This window comes from Octopus bimaculoides, chromosome 7 (assembly GCF_046866305.1).
Source record: "Octopus bimaculoides isolate indiv1 chromosome 7, ASM4686630v1, whole genome shotgun sequence".
NCBI lineage: Eukaryota > Metazoa > Mollusca > Cephalopoda > Octopoda > Octopodidae > Octopus > Octopus bimaculoides.
The window spans coordinates 17,224,083-17,245,783 of record NC_142934.1 but is presented as its reverse complement, the minus strand read 5'-3'; the positions used below and the strand labels follow the sequence as shown (position 1 = coordinate 17,245,783).

The 21,701-nt window shown below is 34.9% G+C and overlaps 1 long non-coding RNA gene across 1 annotated transcript in view; it reads left to right on the top strand.

Moving 5' to 3' along the window:
• Nucleotides 1-21,701, top strand: part of LOC128248290 (uncharacterized) — a 52,095-nt gene that overhangs the window by 10,937 nt on the left and 19,457 nt on the right. The window contains exons 2-3 of the long non-coding RNA XR_008264526.2: nt 21,123-21,177; nt 21,616-21,701. The exon at nt 21,616-21,701 is cut by the window's right edge and continues 5 nt beyond it. This is a non-coding gene — a long non-coding RNA (uncharacterized LOC128248290). The remainder of the gene's footprint in view (nt 1-21,122; nt 21,178-21,615) is intronic.

The window sequence follows — 21,701 nt, the reverse complement described above, 5'->3', positions numbered from 1 at the left end:
CGGATATGGAATTCTCTAAGCGTTTCAATTTCGAAGGTGAGGTGTAATATATTTATATATATATATATATATATATATATATGTTGTTGTACTTGGGGATGGTCATATTGCCAGTTTAGCCAATAAATATATATATATATATATATATATATATATATATATATATATATATATATATATATATATATATATATATTAGAAAAGATAATAAGGTACTCAGATATCTGGACGGTTGTACGTTTACAGATTTTTATTAATATGTCACATATTATATAAATATTAGCGCTTGCACCTATTCCTGTAGGTTCTTCAGGTATCTATAGGTGCAGGAGTGGCTGTGTGTTAAGTAGCTTGCTTACCAAGCACATGGTTCTGGTTTCAGTCCCACTGCGTGATAACCTCGAGTTAACCAAAGACTTCTGAGTGGATTTGGAAGACAGAAACTGAAAGAGGCCTATTGTATATATATATATATATATATATATATATATATATATATGTGTGTGTGTGTGTGTGTGTGTGTGTGTGTGTGTGTGTGTGTGTGTGTGTGTGTGTGTGTGTGTGTGTGTGTGTGTGTGTGTGTGTGTGTGTGTCCGAATGTATATATATGTTTGTCCCCCCGCCACCGTCGCTTGACAACCGATGGTGGTTTGTTTACGTCCCCGTAAATTTGTGGCTGGCAAAAGAGAGCGATGGAATATATACAAAGTATATATATATATATATATATATATATATATATATATATATATATATATATATATATATATATACAGAGAGAAAGGTAGAGAAAGAGAGAGAGAGAGAGAGAGTGGAGAGTGAGTGAATGTATATACATGTATGCACTTATATATACCCATATGTGTGTGTGTGTGTGTGTGTATACGAGAGAGAGGGAGAGAGAGAGAGAGAGAGAGAGAAGGAGAGAGAGAAGGAGAGAGAGAAGGAGAGAGAGAAGGAGAGAGAGAGGGAGATACAAAGTAAAGAAGAGTAAGTGGGGGATAGAGATCATGGTGTTAGCCACATTTAGATACTCAGAAATAAATGAATGAATTTAATAATTTGATAAAGTAATTAAAAGATAAAATAATAAAGACATTTTCTAGACCTGCAATAATTCTATATATAAACATACCAAAATTCGGTTTAACGTCTTTCTACACACATGGATAATTATTAATAAAGTAATTACAGACAACATGCAGTGATAATTAAACGATTTACTCTTCCGAATCAATAAATATCTTGTGTTTACATATTATAGATTCCACCCGAAACACATTATTGGTAATGTCTATGTTTCAGGTTTTCATTTTAAGATATATTATTTTTTTATAGGAGCTATAGTCGGTTAACGACGAGAAACTATGTTCGTAATTGTTTATATTATCGCCTGGTATAACGGGAAATAAGTTTAGTCTGTGGTAGGTTTGGTTAACGTAAAGATCAATTTATTGCGTGTTAGAATTTGTTGCTAGGCTCGTAGGTTAAGAGTATGAAAGAAAAAAGTGTTAAGATGTGAAAGAATTTAACGAGATCAAGATTAAATTATCATTAGTGGTTATGGAATATCTAGTTTGCAAGATTTATTATGTGAATTCGTGTGTTGAAACAAATTTTGTTGTGTCTAGAGAGGGACAATATGATTAGCACACACACTGTTTCAATTCCACTCCTTTATTATCAGTCACTTGGTTAATTATTCAACTAATCTAAAGTTTAATTTGTTTTATCTTTGTCAAAGCTCCTTCGTTGACAAACAAAAACAAAAGAAATTAAACAATCGATTAGTTAGTTCGATATTTAACTATTTTAATAATAAGAAAAGAGTGGAATTGAACCAGCGCGTGTGTTAATTATATTGGCATAATGGCTCTCCCCAGACACAACGGAATGATAAATAAACATTTGTGCAGTTATCGCTGGGTCATTTACAGGAATGTGTCGTGATAAATTTATGTTGGCAGAAGTTGTTCATTTATCCTTAGGTCCGGGTATAGAATTACCCTGCACCCGGTGGCGAGGCTTCATTTCGGGTGTTCTGGAGTCACTCCTTAATTATCACTACCCCCACGGTCTGTTCTGGATCCCAAATGATAGTGGTGGTTAGGATCCCATCTATGGCTTAAATAGATTTTTGCGAAGGTAGATTGAGCTCCTTAGCCATAATGAAAGTAATCAATCTAGGAGGAGGAAAATTCCAATCCAGAATTTGTACCCGATTCCAAACTGCCCTGAATCAGCATGGAAGTGTATGGCTTATGAAACTAACATGAGATATATGCAACAACATAAATTTATACTCCGCAGGCGGAGATAGAGGGTTATCAGCCCAGACTTCACTATGAGAACAAGCTTGATTCGTAATCAAGTAGTTTCAGGTTCAATACCAAAGCGTAAATTCTCGGGAAGGTATTTCCTACTACAGTTCCAGGCTGTCCAATGAATTGTAAATGTAACATATACATGACGGAAACGCTGTGGAAACAAATCAAAGTGTGATGATCACACCTCTTGGCTGCTGGTGCTGGTTTATTTACCTCCATGTCTCTAAGTGATTCGACAGAACATAAGGATAGAATAAGTACCAAGCTTTAAAAAAATCATAAGTACTTCGGTCGATTTGTTCGAATAAGACCCTCCAAGGTGGTACCCCTGAGTGGTCGCAGTCCAATGACTGCAACAAGTAAAAGATAAAAGATAAATGATTCCACTAAATGTATTCTTATATGACAAACTGTGTTGTTCAATAAGAGTTTCCGGTTTTTAAGAGATATTCTAAGAGTTAAGGGTGATGTTTCCATTTCCAGCGAAGCAGACGACGCCATAGAATCAAAGTTGTTGTTGACACTATAGGTTTTGTTTCATATTGTTGTTTAACTTCAGGTCAAATTGGACGGAGCAGAGTCATCGTCAGAGGTACTCCAGTGGTAACATATCGTCATCGAACTCCATTACGTGATGTTTGCTTTCCTTCATTAAATCATCAGCGTTTATGACTGACGGGAGCCTTGTCTACTATTTCTGGCAGAACGAGCTGCCATGTAAATGCGTCTTCATTGACCGATGTATTATAAATGGCATCGTTGTACTCTCTCAAACTTTACATGGATAAAATGAAGCGGACAGTAGGTTTCAAAGAAGGAATTACAAATATATTAAATTAATTTTAATCAAAAGCAGATTTTCTGCTTAAAAATTATATGACATTTATTTTACGTTGCAATTTTAAACTAACAGAAATAAACATACTTATAATAATTGATTTCCCAATCACTGCATAAAATAATATAACTTGTAGTGATAAATTTCCTGATTGGATAGTACATAAACACTTCAAATGATATATTTACCATATTATTAATTTAACTAACTTGATCAGAGTACAATCAAAATAAATCAATTCGTATTGCGTGAGCTGGTTTGGGCTTTCCATTTTGCAAATTAATTCCAATGATTATATAAGATAACAAGGAAAGGCATAAACTTAATTTACTGATATTCGTCAGTATGCAACAACTTGTCGTAAATTGTTTTTGAATAGAATTAATTTTAATATATTTCTGGAAGGATATTTATATATTATTGTATCTGGAGAGTGTCATTCTCTTTTAGTGCCTTATTCAACATTCTCACTGGTTCAATTTCCACTCATTTACTTATCTATATTTTCCCTCCTTATTTATGTTATATTTGTAAAGAACAATGGCGTGACCATGTTAAGTACCCTTCTGATAATAGTTCTGCCTGATCACGACTGATCTTGCTTTAAGTAACAGCAACAACAACAACAGCAACATGAACATCCCAAATTTCATAGAAAGTTATATAAATTTGTTTAAAGTCTCTATACTGAAATATGTGAAACGAAGCTAAACGGAATGTAAATCGTTGAAAAAGATTCTCCGACTGCGTCATCGGAGCAAAACTAATTACTTCGTAATCGATACGATAATGCATTGATAATACTAGATTCCTTGAATATTTGGCTGATCTATTAACCCCGCGCGATGCGAAGTCTAACGTCTGTCTTCGAACACCTGCACCACCATATCAAGACGATGCAGATGCTGAGTAATTTATCCATATCGCGTCTCCATTATCAGACACACAAAGGCAGCAATTTATTTGGCAGACTGGCCAGCACGCCGGCTGAAAACTCAGCGGCTTTTCTTCCGTTTTTACACTCACTAGTGAATTCCGTCAAAGCCGACTTCACCTTGTGTCCACTCGGAGTCGAGAAAGTAAGTACCAGTCCAACACCGGGGTCCGTGTAATTGACCCGCTCCCTCTCTACAAATTTCAGCTTCTGTGCCTACAGTAGAAAGAATTATAAAATATACGAGAAAATTGCAAACAGGTAGAATCATTAGAGCGTCGTGCAAAATATCCAGCATTATTTCTTCTGATTCCTTACGATCTGAGGTCAAATTCCGTTATTAAACTAGAGGTTAAGTACCGGGTTAAATTGTATCGACTACTCACTGCTCTTCAAAACTGCTGGCCTTCTGCAACAATTGGAAACTATTATTTACTAGAGAAAGGAGATGATCTGGCAGAATCGATAGCGCCCCGGGCGAAATGCTTAGCGATATTTCGTCTACCGTTACGTTCTGAGTTCAAATTCGGCCAAGGTCGACTTTGCTTTTTATCCTTTCTGTGTCGATACATTAAGTACCAGTGAAACACCGGAGTCGATGTAATCGACTAGTCCCCTCGCCCAAAATTTCAAGGCCTTGTGCCTTCAGTAGGAAGGATTATTATATATACGAGATATTCCCTGTAATCACAACTTTCTGCAAAGTTTATCGGTCAAGGAATATAACGGAACAGAAAAAATGTTTTGAAAAGGTTCCAATTTTTGATACAAGGCCAGAAATTTTGTGGAGGAGGGAAAAACACGATGTAACCAATCTCAATGTTGAACTGGTACTTACATTAACGACCCTGAAAATATAACAGGCAAAGTCCATTTTGGCGGCATTTTAAACTCAAAACATAACTAGCCAGAAAAATGCTGCTAAGCATTTTGTCGAGTACAGTTTCGAGCACAGTTACAATTCAACTTACCAAACAGAAATAACCCTTTCTGCTATAATCACAAGGCCTGAAATTTTGATGGAAGTGGCTCGTCAATTATATGAAATCCAGTACTCAACTAATATTCATTTTATCGACCTCGAAAGGATGGAAAGCAAAATCGCGCAAAGCCGGAAGGAATACCGTTAAGCATTTGGTCCGGAGAGGTAACAATTCTGCCAGCAGTATCCTTTTAAAGAGAAATAATAAAACGACTAATAAGAATGCCTGTCTTGCTAGTTAGCGATGATGATGCGTGGATGTGGTTACCGTCGACCTATTGTTTTGTACATATTGTTTTGTGGTTTTCATTTCCTGTCATTCCATTACGATATTTCTAATTACATTTCACTTTGGTGCCAGAACTACTCCTAAGGGAATTACGTATTGTATATCGAAACGACCGTCCATTATCGCACATACACAGACAAACACGCGCAAACATGCACACACACACACACACACACACACACATTCTTACATACACAAACGCGCGTGCACATACACGCTCTCACACACAACGAATACACAGGCGCAAAAGCAGAAACACGCAGACACTTACACACAAACACGTACTCTTACACATTCGCATAAAAACACATTCATGTATGAATGTATGAATGTATACATGTATATACATATATCATTCCATACATACATACGTATGCATACAAACGTGTGCATACATGCATACATACATATATATATATATATGTATGTATATATATATATGTATTTGTATATATATGTATATATATACATGCATATATATATATATATATGTGTGTGTGTGTGTGTGTGTGTGTGTGTGTGTGTGTGTGTGTGAGTGTGCGTGTGTGTGTGTGTGTGTGTGTGTGTGTGTGTGTGTGTACTTTTGTACTGGTTTCTTTCGTTATTCTTTTCCTTGCTTCGGCACTGCTCAGTCTGGAAGTGTTTATATAGGGATATATATTATATATATATATATATATATATATATATATATATATATATATATATATATATATATATATATACATATATATATTCTTTTATTATTTTATCCTTTTATATGTTTCAGACCTTAGGCTGTGGCTATGCTGGAGCACCACCAGTGTAATCACCCTATCAATGACTAACTCTATGTGACAGAAATTTGATAAAGAAGGGAGTTCGACACTGCAGCCTTTTTTATGAGTGTCCTGCTTTGATATTAGTCCCGCTGGGATCTTGCATAGCAAGTTGCATAGCAAGTTGCATAGCAAGTTGCCTCATAAAATCATCTACACGTACCCCATAAAGATCCCTCACATGTTTTGGGAAGCCGTTACATATCTCTGCGTCCTTGAATCCCAAGTTATTGCAGTACATGATCCTCGCCCTAGACAAGGTAGCTTGGACCTTTGGAACAGTACAGTGTCGTCCAGTTCGGATGTTGAGAGGTCGATACAAAAGTATGGGTCCAGCCCCTCCAAGAACTTCCATACATATACCACTGCATACTTCTCCCGTCTTCGATCCAGGGCGCAGAGGCGTATCTCTTAGAGTTTCTGCCAGTAGCTCAGCTGTTCAATTGATGCAATCTTTCTGGTGTAACACCGCTGAGCTGCCTCAAGTTCTGATACTAAGTTGACATTGTAGGGAGATCACAGTTGCAAGCACTGGTCTAGACGGCTGAGTAAAAACGCACTCCATAAAATCAGCATAGCTTCCTGGTACCTTGTTCTGAAGGTTGTCAGAATTCGTCCTGTTATTCGCCTGCAAGCTGACACCATCTTGATGACATGCATGTGAAACGAGGCATCGATGCTCATATCAATCCCCAGTTCACGTACTGTACGTGACTCAGGGATCGCTGCTCCTTTTGGTCCAAAGTATCGTTGTCGCGGATTCTGAGCACCAATTTCCTGATGCAAAGGGTTGGAATTTACCTGCATTAAATTACATGTTGATTTTTCGGCCAATTTATATATGCCCTCCAGCTCTATCTGTAGAAAATTAGCATCAGACGGTTCTTTGACAGCTTGTAATACTTTTGTGTCGTTGGTATATCTAGTAAGTGTAGCTGTCTTTGTAACTGATGGCGTGTCTGAAAGAGCCACCATGAAGAGCAGCGGCTTCAATACTGTTCCCTGAGGCACTCCACACTTTATTCACATTGTAGTCTCTTTCTTCCCTCTCCCTCTCTCTTTCTCTCTCTCTTTCACTCTCTCTCTCTATATATATATATACACGCACACAGATATATATATAAATACATACATACATACATGTAAATATGTCTGTGTGTGTATGAATGTACGTATGTGTATATGCATGTATATAGAGAGACAGACAAAGAGACCCACAGGCAGAACAGTTACAGATCGAAAGAAGCAAAGTGAGAGGGGTGAAAGAGTGAAATCTCAATTTAAATACAGCCGATATTTAGAACTCTATTCATATTGTTGTGTATCGAAAAAGAAAACTGCTAAAAGAACTATTCTCAATTCTATTTAAGGTTTCTTCTTAGATATAAAGATCAAATGTAAAAAAAAAAAAGAAAGCATTTGTTCCTTAGTTGTGTAGTCACATTATCTCCTAAACATTATTGACATGTGTTAGGCAATCTGTGAAGATCTTATAATCGAATCTGCTTCAGATATTATTGTTAATGAAACGCACATAAAATGACATAACTTTATAACGCATGAAGAAACTGTCGTCTTTCCTTGTAAATATAAGAGCTTCTGTGTGTGTGTATGTGTACGTCGTGTGCCTGACTATGTATATATATTTATGTATATATATGCATATATATATATATATATATATATATATATATATATATATATATATATATATATATATATATATATATATACATTTACATACATATGTGCATATGTACACTTGCATGTATACATATACATACAGATTTCTGTGTATATATGTATATATGTGAATATATATCCATCAAAGTCAAACTAGTTAGCATATACAAATACAGATATATATATAAGGAATCACATATGTGTATACACATCCACGTCCACACACAAGCACACACATACACATACATATATGAAGTTACATGAGTATAAAACGTATGCGTGTATAGATCTTTGTTGTTCTTATTTAATGCTTCTTATCCTCATTCAACTTTCAGTAACTTTAATCCTCTCTATCGAGCCAATTTATTGAGTTTGTTTTGGAAGGGTTACAGCGCGTATTTCCTTTGTTGGGAGATGCGTGCTGTTTTCATTTTCTCTTTGTTAACTAAAATCGAACATAAACATATGTTAATTAAATCCTGTTTGGCTTTCTTCCAACCTTTCTGACCTCGTATTATATTTTGGGGGAGAGAGAGGGTTGAGGAGAAAGAGAAAGAGGGCAAAAAATGAGAGAGAGAGAGAGATGATTTCAAAATCCTTTAATGAAAACAGTATATGAGAGGGAAAAAAAGCAAATTACTGACAGAAATAAACAGAAAGGAAAAAGAGGATAATCGCAAATCGATCTTATAGGAATATTCCATAAAGGTACCTCAACAGGGTACTGGATCTTGTAAGATAGTATCCGAATCTTTCTTTCTCACTCATTCTGTCTCTGTCTTTAACTCTCTCTCTCTCTCTCTCTCTCTCTCTCGATATATATATATATATATATATATATATATATATATATATATATATATATATATATATATATATATATATATAGATATATATATATATATATATATAAAGACAGATATTATACGAAGTGGTTGTGGTGATGGGGCTTTAATTCATGATAAATTGGAATGAGCCTTGTTGTGACATTTCTGTGTAACGAACACATTTTTCCACTCAGCAGATGTCATTACTCTCGCAACGTCGATGTGGTACGTTCCTTTCAACGAAAAAAGAAAGATATTAAGCGATGAAGTTGCGTGAGAAAGATTTGATAACAATAATAATAATAATAATAATAATAATAATAATAATAATAATAATAATAATAATAATAATAATAATAATAATCCTCTCAGGAGAGGCAACTTCCAAGGGGACTGCCTGTCCCCACTGATATTTGTACTGTTCATGATACCACTAACACTGATTCTGAGGAAAGCAAAGGTTAGACATGTATTCAAGAGCCGTACACAAAAAGTCAACCACTTGTTATTCATCTTTACAATAAAGTTTATGGTAAAGATGAATCCTAAGTCAGTTCCCTCCTTGATACGGTGTATATCTTCAGTGCTAATGTCAGAATGGAGTTCGCACTGAAAAAGTGTGGTGTGTTAGTCTTCAAGAGAAGCAAAATAAAAATGTATGAACGGGCTAGAGATACCGTTGGGGGAGGTTATGAAGCAGATAGAAGAGAGAAGCTATAAATACTTGGGGATATTGAAAATGGATAAATTGATGGAGAAGAAACGACAGAAAATTTAAGGTGGAGTACTTGCGGAGACTGAATCTGATCCTTAAGTCGAAATTAAACGGACGGAATAAAATTCAAGTTATCAACACCTCGGCGGTTTAATCTTTAGATATGGAGCAAGGGTAATGGCATGGAGAGTAGACGAAATAAACAGCTTAGACAGAAAGACAAAGAATTTGCTGACTAGATATGAGATACTCCACCCAAAAAGTGACACAGACTGACAGTATGTAGCAAGAAAACGAGGAGGAAGACAACTGATTGGATTGAATTATTTTAATAAATATGTGTGTGTGTAAGTCTCTGTCTTTGCATACATTCACACATATATGTGTGTGTGTATGTATATATTTATTAGCATATATATATATGCTAATAAATAGCGTGATCAGGATAAATTATCCATACATTGCAGAAAAATACGTTACTGGCCAGCCGTTAGACTCGATCTCAGATCCCTGTGATTACGCATCAAGTGCTTTACCATTAAGCTAAGCGGCCCAGTAACGAATTCTTCTGCAATTTTAGAACTTATAAATTTAGCTTCATAAGACGCTAACGTTAAATTCAACTTACGATGAAAGTAAACAAACAAAGCTTGTTTTCAGTAGAATATACATATATATGTATATATATGTATGTATATATGTATATATATACACACATATATATATATATACATATATATATATACACATATATATATATATATACGCATATATATGTGTATGTGTATACATATGTGTGTATGTATGTATACTCTTTTACTCTTTCACTTGTTTCAGTCATTTGACTGCGGCCATGCTGGAGCACCGCCTTTGGTCGAGCAAATCGACCCCAGGACTTATTCTTTGTAAGCCTAGTACTTATTCTATCGGTCTCTTTAGCCGAACTGCTAAGTTACAGGGGACGTAAATACACCAGCATCGGTTGTCAAGCGATGTTGGGGGGACAAACACAGACACACAAACACATACACACAAACACATACACACATACATCTATATATACATATATACGACGGGTTTCTTTCAGTTTCCGTCTACCAAATCCACTCACAAGGCTTTGGTAGGCCCGAGGCTATAGTAGAAGACACTTGCCCAAGGTGCCACGCGGTGGGAATGAACCCGGAACCATGTGGTTGGTAAGCAAGCTACTTACCACACAGCCACTCCTGCGCCTATATGTATGTATATATAAGAAAACTAACGCTTATCATATGAACTTCATTAGCTAATGAAGTTCATAAGATGATTGTTTAGTTCTTTGCCATCGTTTTTTTCTTATTACCGCTCTATACTCGTCTAAAGATTCGTTCAGAAGCATACGTATGTTGAGATCTACATCAGGTTATTTACTATACATACTTTCCATGTAACGAGAGATTGACAACATTTATTATTTATAGTCTAATATAAAATATACAATGACGTAAGTGCATGTTTGTTTGTTTTTTGGTGAATACAGAACATGCAAACTCACACTTCACCTCCATCGCAGCTACTCATTCTGGTATTGATTATGTCATTGCTAAACCTTCTCGCAGAGAGCAATTCATGAAAGAACTAAAATGACTATGAAGAAGGCTTTATTATCGTGATGCCTTTTCATTAATAGTTATTTATGTTTCATGATAGCACTTAATACAAGAATAAACACACGTTATCCGAGAGAATCTACACATAAACACATATATACATATTTGTGTACGTACTCTACTATTCAAAACGTTGCTTTTTATAGATATGTATATATATATATATATATATATATATATATATATATATATATATATATATATATATATATATATATATATATATATATATCTGATGCTTTGTTTCTTAAGAAACAAAGCATTTCTTTATAAGAAGAATTCAGAGAGATACAAAGGAAAGAAATGTAATTGTGTAGACGTATCCACTCAATAGATATATGCAAATGTATGTAAGTGATAAATATTTATTCAACCCACGCCGTTGAGCGATAAATAGAATCAATAGCGTAACGTTTTGTGAACAGGTAGTCATGAACAGGTGATCAACCTTACTGATTCACTTCTAAATGTGTGCCTGCATTCACATACAGAAACACAGGCACACAAACGCATACATATATACGTGCGTTTACCTATCTATCTATCTATCTATCTATCTATCTATCTATCTATCTATCTATCTATCTTCCTATCTATTTATGAGCCTCACAAACGGCCTATATCTATATCAATATCAATGTGTGTACGTGTGTGCCTGCATTTATGGATTGGTTTGTGTGTGTGTGTATACACTCAGAGACCGCACACCTGAAGCACACGTTTACACACACATACATACACGCATGTCACCTGCATGCTTTCCATCATGAATAAACAAATTTCACAACATTAACAAAATTGAATATAAGTAAATTCTAAAATATTAGTAAACGCCTGAAATTTCGGGCATGGCGCGGTTAGTCTATTACATCGTCCCAAGCGCTGAACTAGTTCTTATTTTCTCGATCCCAAGAGGATGAATGCTCAAGTCGGTCTCGGCAGAATTTGAACATAAAACGTAAAGTAGGAATACATGCCACTGAGTATATTTTTGGATCTCTAACGATCCTGGCAGTTCGGTTCGTGTTTAATGGTTTCTTATATATACGCAAGGTCATATGTACATATGTTTGTCCTTGTCTCCCCACCTTCGCTTGACAACCAATTTTGGTGTGTTTCTGTCCCCGTAAAAGTAGCGGTCCGGCAAAGGGGACCGATAAAATAAATACTAGGCTTACAAAGAATAAGTCCTGGGGTCGATTTGCTCGACTGAGGGCTGTGCTCCAGGATGTCCGCAGTCAAATGACTGAAACAAGTAAAAGAATAAAAGAATATATATGTACACACACATAATATATGAAAAACAGAAATAAAACACTCACAGATCTAGAAATATTACGAAGCATTCATAAGTGCAAAAATCCACTTCCGGTTTCCATAAACGCAGTCCTGATTATATCAATGTGATGCATGCTTGTTCACTAAAGATGTTCTGGATAATTTACGTGACACTTGCATATCTTGATACATGAAAATGTTTTCAAATGTTATCTATTAAATATCTAAATATCTAATATTTCATCACCATGCAACGGAGAAATCATATTCATATTCAGTACACAAGAAAACTCTGGATCCATATTTTGTGTATTGTGTGTGTGTGCGTGTGTATGTGTGTGCATGTGCATGTGTGTGCGTGTGTGTGTGAGTGATTTTAAAATTGCAGGATTCAAAGACAGAAATCACACCTCTTACACACAGACACAGACAGATATACACACACACACACAAAACGCACTCACGACTTTGTCAAACAGATGGCCGTAGTGTTTCTATTATAAATGTTGAGTTAATTACTTAATATTTATATTTTAAGCTCTAATCGTTTTTAATCATTAGACTGCGACCGTTCTTGAGCACCGCCTTGAAGAATTTTAGTGGAACGAACCGATCACAGTAGTTGCTTTTTTTTTTCTTTTTAAATCTGGTTCTTATTCTATCAGTTATCAAGCAGTGGTGGAGAACAAACACTGACATTAAAGCACACTCATACACGCACACTTACACACGCACATAACAACAAACACACACACAAACACACACACACACACAAACACACAAACACACACAAACACACACACACACACATATATATATATATATATATATATATATATATATATATATATATATATTGTGTGTGTGTGTGTGTGTGTGTGTGTGTGTGTGTGTGTATTCACGACGGAATTCTTTCAGATTCCCCCTACCAGATTCTTTTACAAGACTTTGGTTGACTTGAGGCTCTAACAGAAACAGTTGCCCAAGGTACCATGCAAAGAATCTGAACCTGGAACTATATGGTTGGAAATCAAGCTTTTTACACACCTAGCCACGCCTACCCCTATATACATACATAAACGAATGTTGTTTAGTTAGGGATTCGCGGATGCACATACGCACGCACGCACCCCCGCACGCACGCACCCCCGCACGCACGCACGCACGCACGCACACACACTTACTTACTCACTTACTCACTCACTCAATCACACACACACACAATATATGTATGTGTTTCATTGATTTTTGCATGGTCTCCATTTCCTAAATCCATACACGAAGCGTTGTGCTATATAAGTCATTTGGTCTGAATACTGCGTAGTGGGACTACATCGGAAACCATCGAACTTCAAAGCAAACTTCTTTATTATTTAGCAATAACTGCACTTAACTAGCTTCAGTCTCAAATTACTTTACCTATATAGCATTATTGCTTTCAAATATTTCAACCAATATATAGCTATTTGAAATGTGAGAGAAGACTGGAGCGTCAGATCTGAACTTTGCTATGTTGAATTTCACTCGTCTACAACCTCACTTATATTTCTAAGAAGCCAAGTAGTTTGAGCAATTTTGAAAATGTTGACACATCACTAAATTGTCATTAAATGAATTTACACAAACGTTCAGAAATGTTCTGTTAGATTTACTATTGATATAACCTATAACAACTCGGTATATAAGGTGAGCTTGAATGTCATTTAAGTATTTATGATGTAGATAATTTTAGAGCTTTTGAAATTATAAAATATTTTCATGTGAAAATGAGTTGTATGTGAGCTAATCTAGCTATTATGCAGTCTTAGACAGCAGACGAACTATTCATGATCACACAAATATCTGCATGCTGACCGGACGATGGAAATTAAATTGCACACATACGAACGTACATATCTATCATTCTAGACTGTGATACGAAATTCATAACAATACAACCCTTATTCAGAAGCATGTAACTTTTGTCTGAAAAACTCTAGAAATAATATTATTCAATGATAATATCAGACACAAGCACTCTGAAGTTATGTCAGCATGTTGCTATAGGTTTAAAGATTCGTTTCTGAAATTTAGAAATAATATGTTAGATTTAATGATATATCAATACTTTTTTAATTCAAAAATGTAATATAGTTTTCTTTCTATCTTTACTAGTATGATTATGTTATTGTTTACCTAAATTATGTAATTCACTATATTTTAAGTATTGTTATTTAGTTCTACAAATTCGTTATTTACTCAAACATATATCTATGGTGTTTCATTATAATCACCAGTATGTTTAAACTGTTGTTTACTTAAATTGTATAATCCCAAAATAATTGCTAGATGTATGTAGTTGTTTAGGTAAAGATGAATTAGCTATAGAATGGGTCTGTTTACCATGACGTAATGGTTTATATGTTCATGCAGACACTAGTTATAAAATATCATATGCATCTCAATAATAGCATTGTTAAATGTAAACGGACACATCACAGTATAGCGATATAAGTAAGTCTAAACGAACAAACCTTACAAGGCTACACTGTAACCTTACTTTCCTTTTGTTGGGTGTAAACTCCAAACACTGAATGAATAAATATAGATGAAGAAAATTTTCACAAGATCGTAATTTGGGAATTACTGGTGGAGTTACATATAGAGTTCCACATTCAAGACAGCAAAACGAGGATGTTTAGGAAGATATATGCTTGTATATACAAATGTATGCCAATTAGCTAAAACAAAAAGAAATATATATATATATATATATATATTCTATGTATGTACAATCACGTGTGTGCCTGTCTGCCGGCATATATATATATATATATATATATATATATATATATATGTGTGTGTGTGTGTGTGTGTGTGTGTGTGTGTGTGTGTGTGTGTGTGTGTGTGTGTGTGTGTGTGTGTATATGTATGTATGTATATATGTATGTATGTATAATTTAAATAATCAGGAAATGGAGAAAACCTATGATCAACAAAGAAACAAAATGGACCACATCTGTAGGCTTGGCCATAGGTCACCAGACTGTAAATCAAAATTCCATAAGTTCTGTCTATAATTCTTACCGACTCGAATAGAAAAATATGTCGCTCAAGAAGGACTTCAGTTTGAACAATTTTCATGATGTTTCATATTTAGATGTTTTTATTAAATTCATTCATTTGTTAAACATAAATCAATCTTGGAATTAAATGGTTTTGATTTGCTGTCAGGTGACTTTGGCCCAACCCTGTATATATAAATATATATATATATATATATATATATATATATATATATATATATATATATATATATATATATATATACGTACACACACACACACATACATGTATACCTATATATGTGTGTGTATGTGTGTGTTCGTGTGTGTGCGAGATGTGTGTTTATGTGTGACGTGTGCGTATGTGCGTGTAGATTTCGATAAACAACTCTGTTTTAAGCTCATTTGTTGCATGAAGATTTATTTTTCTTACATTTGTATTAGCTTCGAGCTGTTAGCTTAATATCATTAATTCCTTATCAGTGTTTCTAATCCTCCATAGGCTTAACACGAAGAAGAAGCGCTACTGGGATGTGTCACTGTTTCTTTATAGTTAGCAGGTAAAGTCGTAAGCATGTCGTCATTAATCAGGTGTTTGTTTCTCTTTACGTATTTAGTCTATATGATTCTTTTCACATTTTCAGCTTTATGATTATTGTTGCCATGAGTACTCAACCATTTTCTTTAACAATTCTATAGGCATGACTGCATGGTAAGAAGCTTCCTTACCAACCACACTCGGGTTCAGTGCCACTGCGTGGCACCTAGGACACAGGTCTTCTACTGTAACCTCAGGACGACCTAAGCTTTGTACTTCGACGTTATAGATGGAAATTGAAACAAAACCTGTTACGCACACACACACACATATATATATGGAGGTTTGCCCAACTCCAGCATCTACACCGCAGTACCATCATGGCATCTGATGTGGCTTTTTAAACAAGACAATGTTCTGAAAAGACACCCACATAAATTGCACATCCGATTTGGACCACCAAGAGCTGCAGATAAGTTCTGAGCTTTGTGGATCTTAAAATGTCTTTTGAGTCCTCCGTTAGATTTGCAAACCTTCTGGCATCCCTCTCAGGAATGGTTATCATATTTTACGCTGTAATCTCCAGCATATGGAATTTGCATTATTGATTCTACCCAGTCCAATATCGGCCGTGAGTTATACATTGGTTTTAGCAGTAAATGCATAATAACTAATTTTGAGCTCAATCCATATTGCCTTCTAAACATTAATCAGCTCAACAGTTAGAGCTAAAATCTATCGTCGTATCAAACTATTTGTTCCTTCCTCTCCTCCCATCTAACCACAGATACTACCAATACGTTTTCAGATTTTCCTTCATACTACAAAATCCTTTCAAAGGAGCAACGCTGTTTCCGCGGCTCCATACTTTGAAATGACTAAACATGAACTGCTTTTGGAACTTACATACCATGTTCAGGAAACTTTTATCCACTTCTATACACCATTTTCCTCGGATAATGGAACTACAACATCTTTATACATCTTATTTCTACTTCCATTCTCTTATTTCCCTCTATGTTCCCTATCTCCTCCTTTTCCATAATAACTCGAACGCAAATATTATCTCAGACTGTCTCTGATGAAGGGGATATCCATGATATCCCAGAAACACCTGTAAGACTATTTCATTATAGATGTCCTGAAACCCCCTCAGAGCCTTGGCTTTGTTATCTCATTCTGTCTAATATATATATATATATATATATATATATATATATATATAAAGGAGGAACATTATGATGATTTAACCTTTTCTACACCCATCACTATAAATATAGCAATATCTTTTTTAATGCAATTTACACTCCACAAACTTTAAAGTATTTGAATACAATTTCCGTATAGTTCTTACATAAAATACATGTAATATGTTGAGTTATCACTGTTTGCAAATCATTTTAACTGTCTCGTGTTACTTTCTCATGTTCCCCTCTATCTTCTTTCACTTTCTATGTTTATCTCACTCTCTCACGCTGTCCCACTCTATCTCGTCTCAGTTTTCATCTCGTGTTGTTTCTCTCTCTCTTTCTATTTCTCTTTACATATGAGTGTGTATGAATGTCCATGTGTGTGTTTTATGTTAACTGGCAAGAAAATACCGTGTCATGTTACGTCATTCTATGTCAAAGCGGTAACGTGGCCTTTTCTATAAATAGAGTTCGATAAAATTACTAACAGGCTTAAAATAACCACTGAGGTTAATATGACAGACGAAAACCTTTTAAGGTCGTGCCTAAGCATAGCTGAAGTATAATGGCTGTTACTAGTAAAAGAATAAGAGAATATGAACTGGCAAATAACACTGTTATATTACGTAAGAGTTTTCAATAATAAATAATTTTAGTTATGTCTGATATGAACAATCTCTTGAGTTATAGAAAAGTGAGAAGTTGACAAGAGCGCTAAGGTTGAACTTTGACACATACAATTTCCGTAGTCGACAGCCTCATCTGAATTTTAAACTAGCAGTTTAAGTAATTTTCAGAATGTTGACACATTGCTAAATTATGATTAAATGAATTTCAAGAATGATTCAGGAATTTTGCAAGCATGAGAGATTTATTATGTATAACCCGTATTACACTGGTACATAAGGTGATCTATGAATGTCATTCATCACCTACCGATGTCAAGCATTTTAGAAGTCTTCAAGTTTATTGTTTGGTGTGAAGTGAATTGTCAGGAAACCAACGTGAATACTAACACTTGCCTAGAAGGAGAAAAGATATCATAGTCATTTGCTCGTACTTATAACTAAATATTTTCAGCAGTTAAAAATAAAGTCACGTATAGTCTCCGCATGCATATATAAATACGTACGTACTCCCCCCGCCACACACACACAAACACGGATTCTCAAACACTTGGTTTCGTGTTCAATCTTACTTCGTGGCACCTTGGCGTCGTGTCTTGTTTTCTTACAATAGCTGCAGGTCTTGTAAGTGGATTTGACTGGCGGAAACTGAAAAAAGCTCGTTTGTGTGTGCGTGTTTTTGTGTTTGTGTGTGTGTGTTTGTGTGAGTGTTTGTGCGTGTGAGTGTCTGTGTGTGCGTGTATCTTTGTGACTGTTTTCGTCTCCTCGACCGCTTCACAACTGGACCGGGCGACGCGTTGTGTTCTTGAGCAAAACACTTCATTCCACGTTGCTCCAATCCACTCAGCTGGCAAACATGAGTCACGCTGGTTTTAAAAGAGCGCATTTATTATTTTTCTTTTACTTATATTTTTTAAGCCTGGTACTTATTTTATCGTATTTTTATAGAACTGCTACGTTACAGGGATGTAAACACACCAACACCAGTCGTCAAGTCGTGGTTGTAGACAAAAGCAGACATAAATACAAACACACACACACACACGCACACACATCAGTAAAAAGCTGTTGATAATACATATACACATACATAGAGGCACAAACACACATGTGTGTTCACTGAGTGTGTGTGTGTGTGTGTGTTTGTGTGTGTGTGCGTGCGTGTGTGTTTCTGTCTGTCTGTCTTTAGATACGGAGGTGGTAAATTTTCGAATGCGTTACCTAAATCATCATAAATGAAATGACTAATTTAGCAACACCATTTTAGTTCAGTATTTTTAAAGAAGTGTGCTAAAATAAATGCGGTTTCCTTTACAAGGATATGTGAAAGCCTGTTATTCTTTTGTTGCTCAAGAGGCCATGCTTTAAGGAAGGTTACAATTAGCAATTCAAACACCTCCACGTTCATGGCTGCATGCATAACTATGTATGTTAATGGGTTTGTATTGACACAATTTTCAAAAGAGTTTCAATACCACTTCCTTGCAGTTGTCAAATGGAGTAAAAGTAATTTGGTAAAGCTAACACTAACTGCAAATCTTTGTATTTATTTCTGCAAAGTCATTCACTTTTTCTATGTAAAACTTCTCTTTCTGTCTTCACTTTTCCTCTCTCTTTCTCTTTCCTTCCCACAAACACGAATTATCATCCCTTTTCTCTGATTCTTTATGTCTTATTGTGCGTGTTTTTCAGTATATGTGTATACTGATAAATCTCAACTAAAGTATTATTAAATGGGTTTCAAGAAAGATTTGGAAATGTTGCAAATGGAAGCGATTTTCTATGCATAACATATGTTATGAATGTTAACAAGATGATCTTGAGCGTCATTCATCTACTCACGATATTAACCATCATAGGTCTATTGATGTTTATAATTAATTCGATGCGAAATGAATTGTATACAAACATACAGAAGTATTAAACAGTCTTAATTTGCTTACAAAGAAACAATTCTGTCACTTACGAACGCACATACTTCTTCATAATGACAGGACTCTAGGAATTATGTCATACACACCAACATTTATACATACATATTTTCAGTCCGTTTAGCTGTAAACGACAGAGTGAGTTGCTAACAGGGAAGGGGCGAAATCGTGCCGAAACGTTGTGTCTTGTAGTCCGCGGCGGTCATTTGGCGCTCAGTGTTTCTTTACAAGATTTGTAGGGCGGTCAATATATGCGAAAACATTATAATGTGAAAAATGAATATGCATATCCTTATTTTGTGCTGGTAGAATCGTTAGTGTTAATTGGTATTTCTACAAAGTGTTAATCGGTATTTCTTCCAGTTATATGTTCTGTAATCAAATTCCACCGAAGTTGACTTGTCTTTCATCATTTCGGGGTCGATAAAATAAGCACCAGTTGAGCCCGGATAGCGACGTAATTGGATTGTCCATCTTTCAAAATTTCGTGCATTGTACCTACAGTAGAAAGGATTATCTTGACCATAGGTCCTTCATGTGCTTATGCTGCATTAACTCCAGCTTAGCAAGTCTCAGCACACAAGTCGAATCTGACAGAGGTGTCGAGAATTGTTATGCTACAAAATTAAATAGTTACGTCAGTACAATGAGAGTTGTTTTTAAACAAATGGGCGTACAACGCAGTTTTAGGTCGGACAGAGGGGACCAAAAGGCAACCTACTACACACAGGCTCATATATGTACTCTGACACACAGATGTGTACGTGTGTGTGGGCCAGTGTGTATATATGTATGTATGTATGTATTTATGTATATATATATATATATATATATATATATATATATATATATATATATATATATATATATATATATATATATATATATATATATATATATATATATATATATATATATATATATATACAGAGAGAGAGAGAGAGAGAGTGCTAGAAACAGGGACAGATATATATATATATATATATATATATATATATATATATATATATATATATATATATATATATATATATATATATGTATATATATATATACAGAGAAAGAGAAAGAGTGAGAGAGAGATAGAGATATAAACATATAGCGAGAGAAAAACACAGAGAGGAAGAGAAAGGTTGATATGGAGAGATGAAAACTGATGGAATGCGTGCAGGTGTCACCGTATTATCTAGATCTAGCGTCTATGAACTCAGTATCTTTCAAGCGCCATATTTAACTTAACAAAACAGCATTTAACTAATGTTAAAAGTTAATTTTCTTTACGCGACTGTTCTATTTGCTACTGTAGTGTTGTTTAAGACTTCGTGTATTCGGGATACATATAATAGCTGTCGAAGCTTCCTCTATACCGAACACTGTAAACAACATTACACTGCTACATAAAGTATTTATGTCGATACAATTTCTAATGTGTTCCAATACTATTTATTCACAGAATATATTTGAAGCAGATGCAATGCAGTGAGCTAACACTAGCTGCAATTCTTTCTGTAAGCTTCCCTTTCCGTGTTTGTTTCTTTTTTTTTTTAATGCTTGTCTCTTACTTGTGCTTTGTTCAGATTAATGTATAGAAAATTTCCATAATAGCTCAGAGACCGAAATTTTCGAACATAACATTTGTAACTCACTCCTAGTTACACTACGAAACCTATATAAAAATATACGTACGCATATATATATATATATATATATATCTATATATATATATATATATATATATATATATATATATATATATACATTCATTCACATACACACGTACACACATACATGCATACACATACCACTATATATATATATAATCCATATTTAGTTACCTAAATAGTTACACAATATCTCACACACACATATATATGTGTATAATGTAAATACGTTTGTATGCATCAGTCTCAATATTGTTCTTGAGATCTTTTAATATTTTTCTTTAGATAGCCGCAAAGCTCTGAAATACTGGAACCGTGATCTTTCTAAAGGGGAACCGTTCAAACATACTCAAGATATTCTCATTATGCAG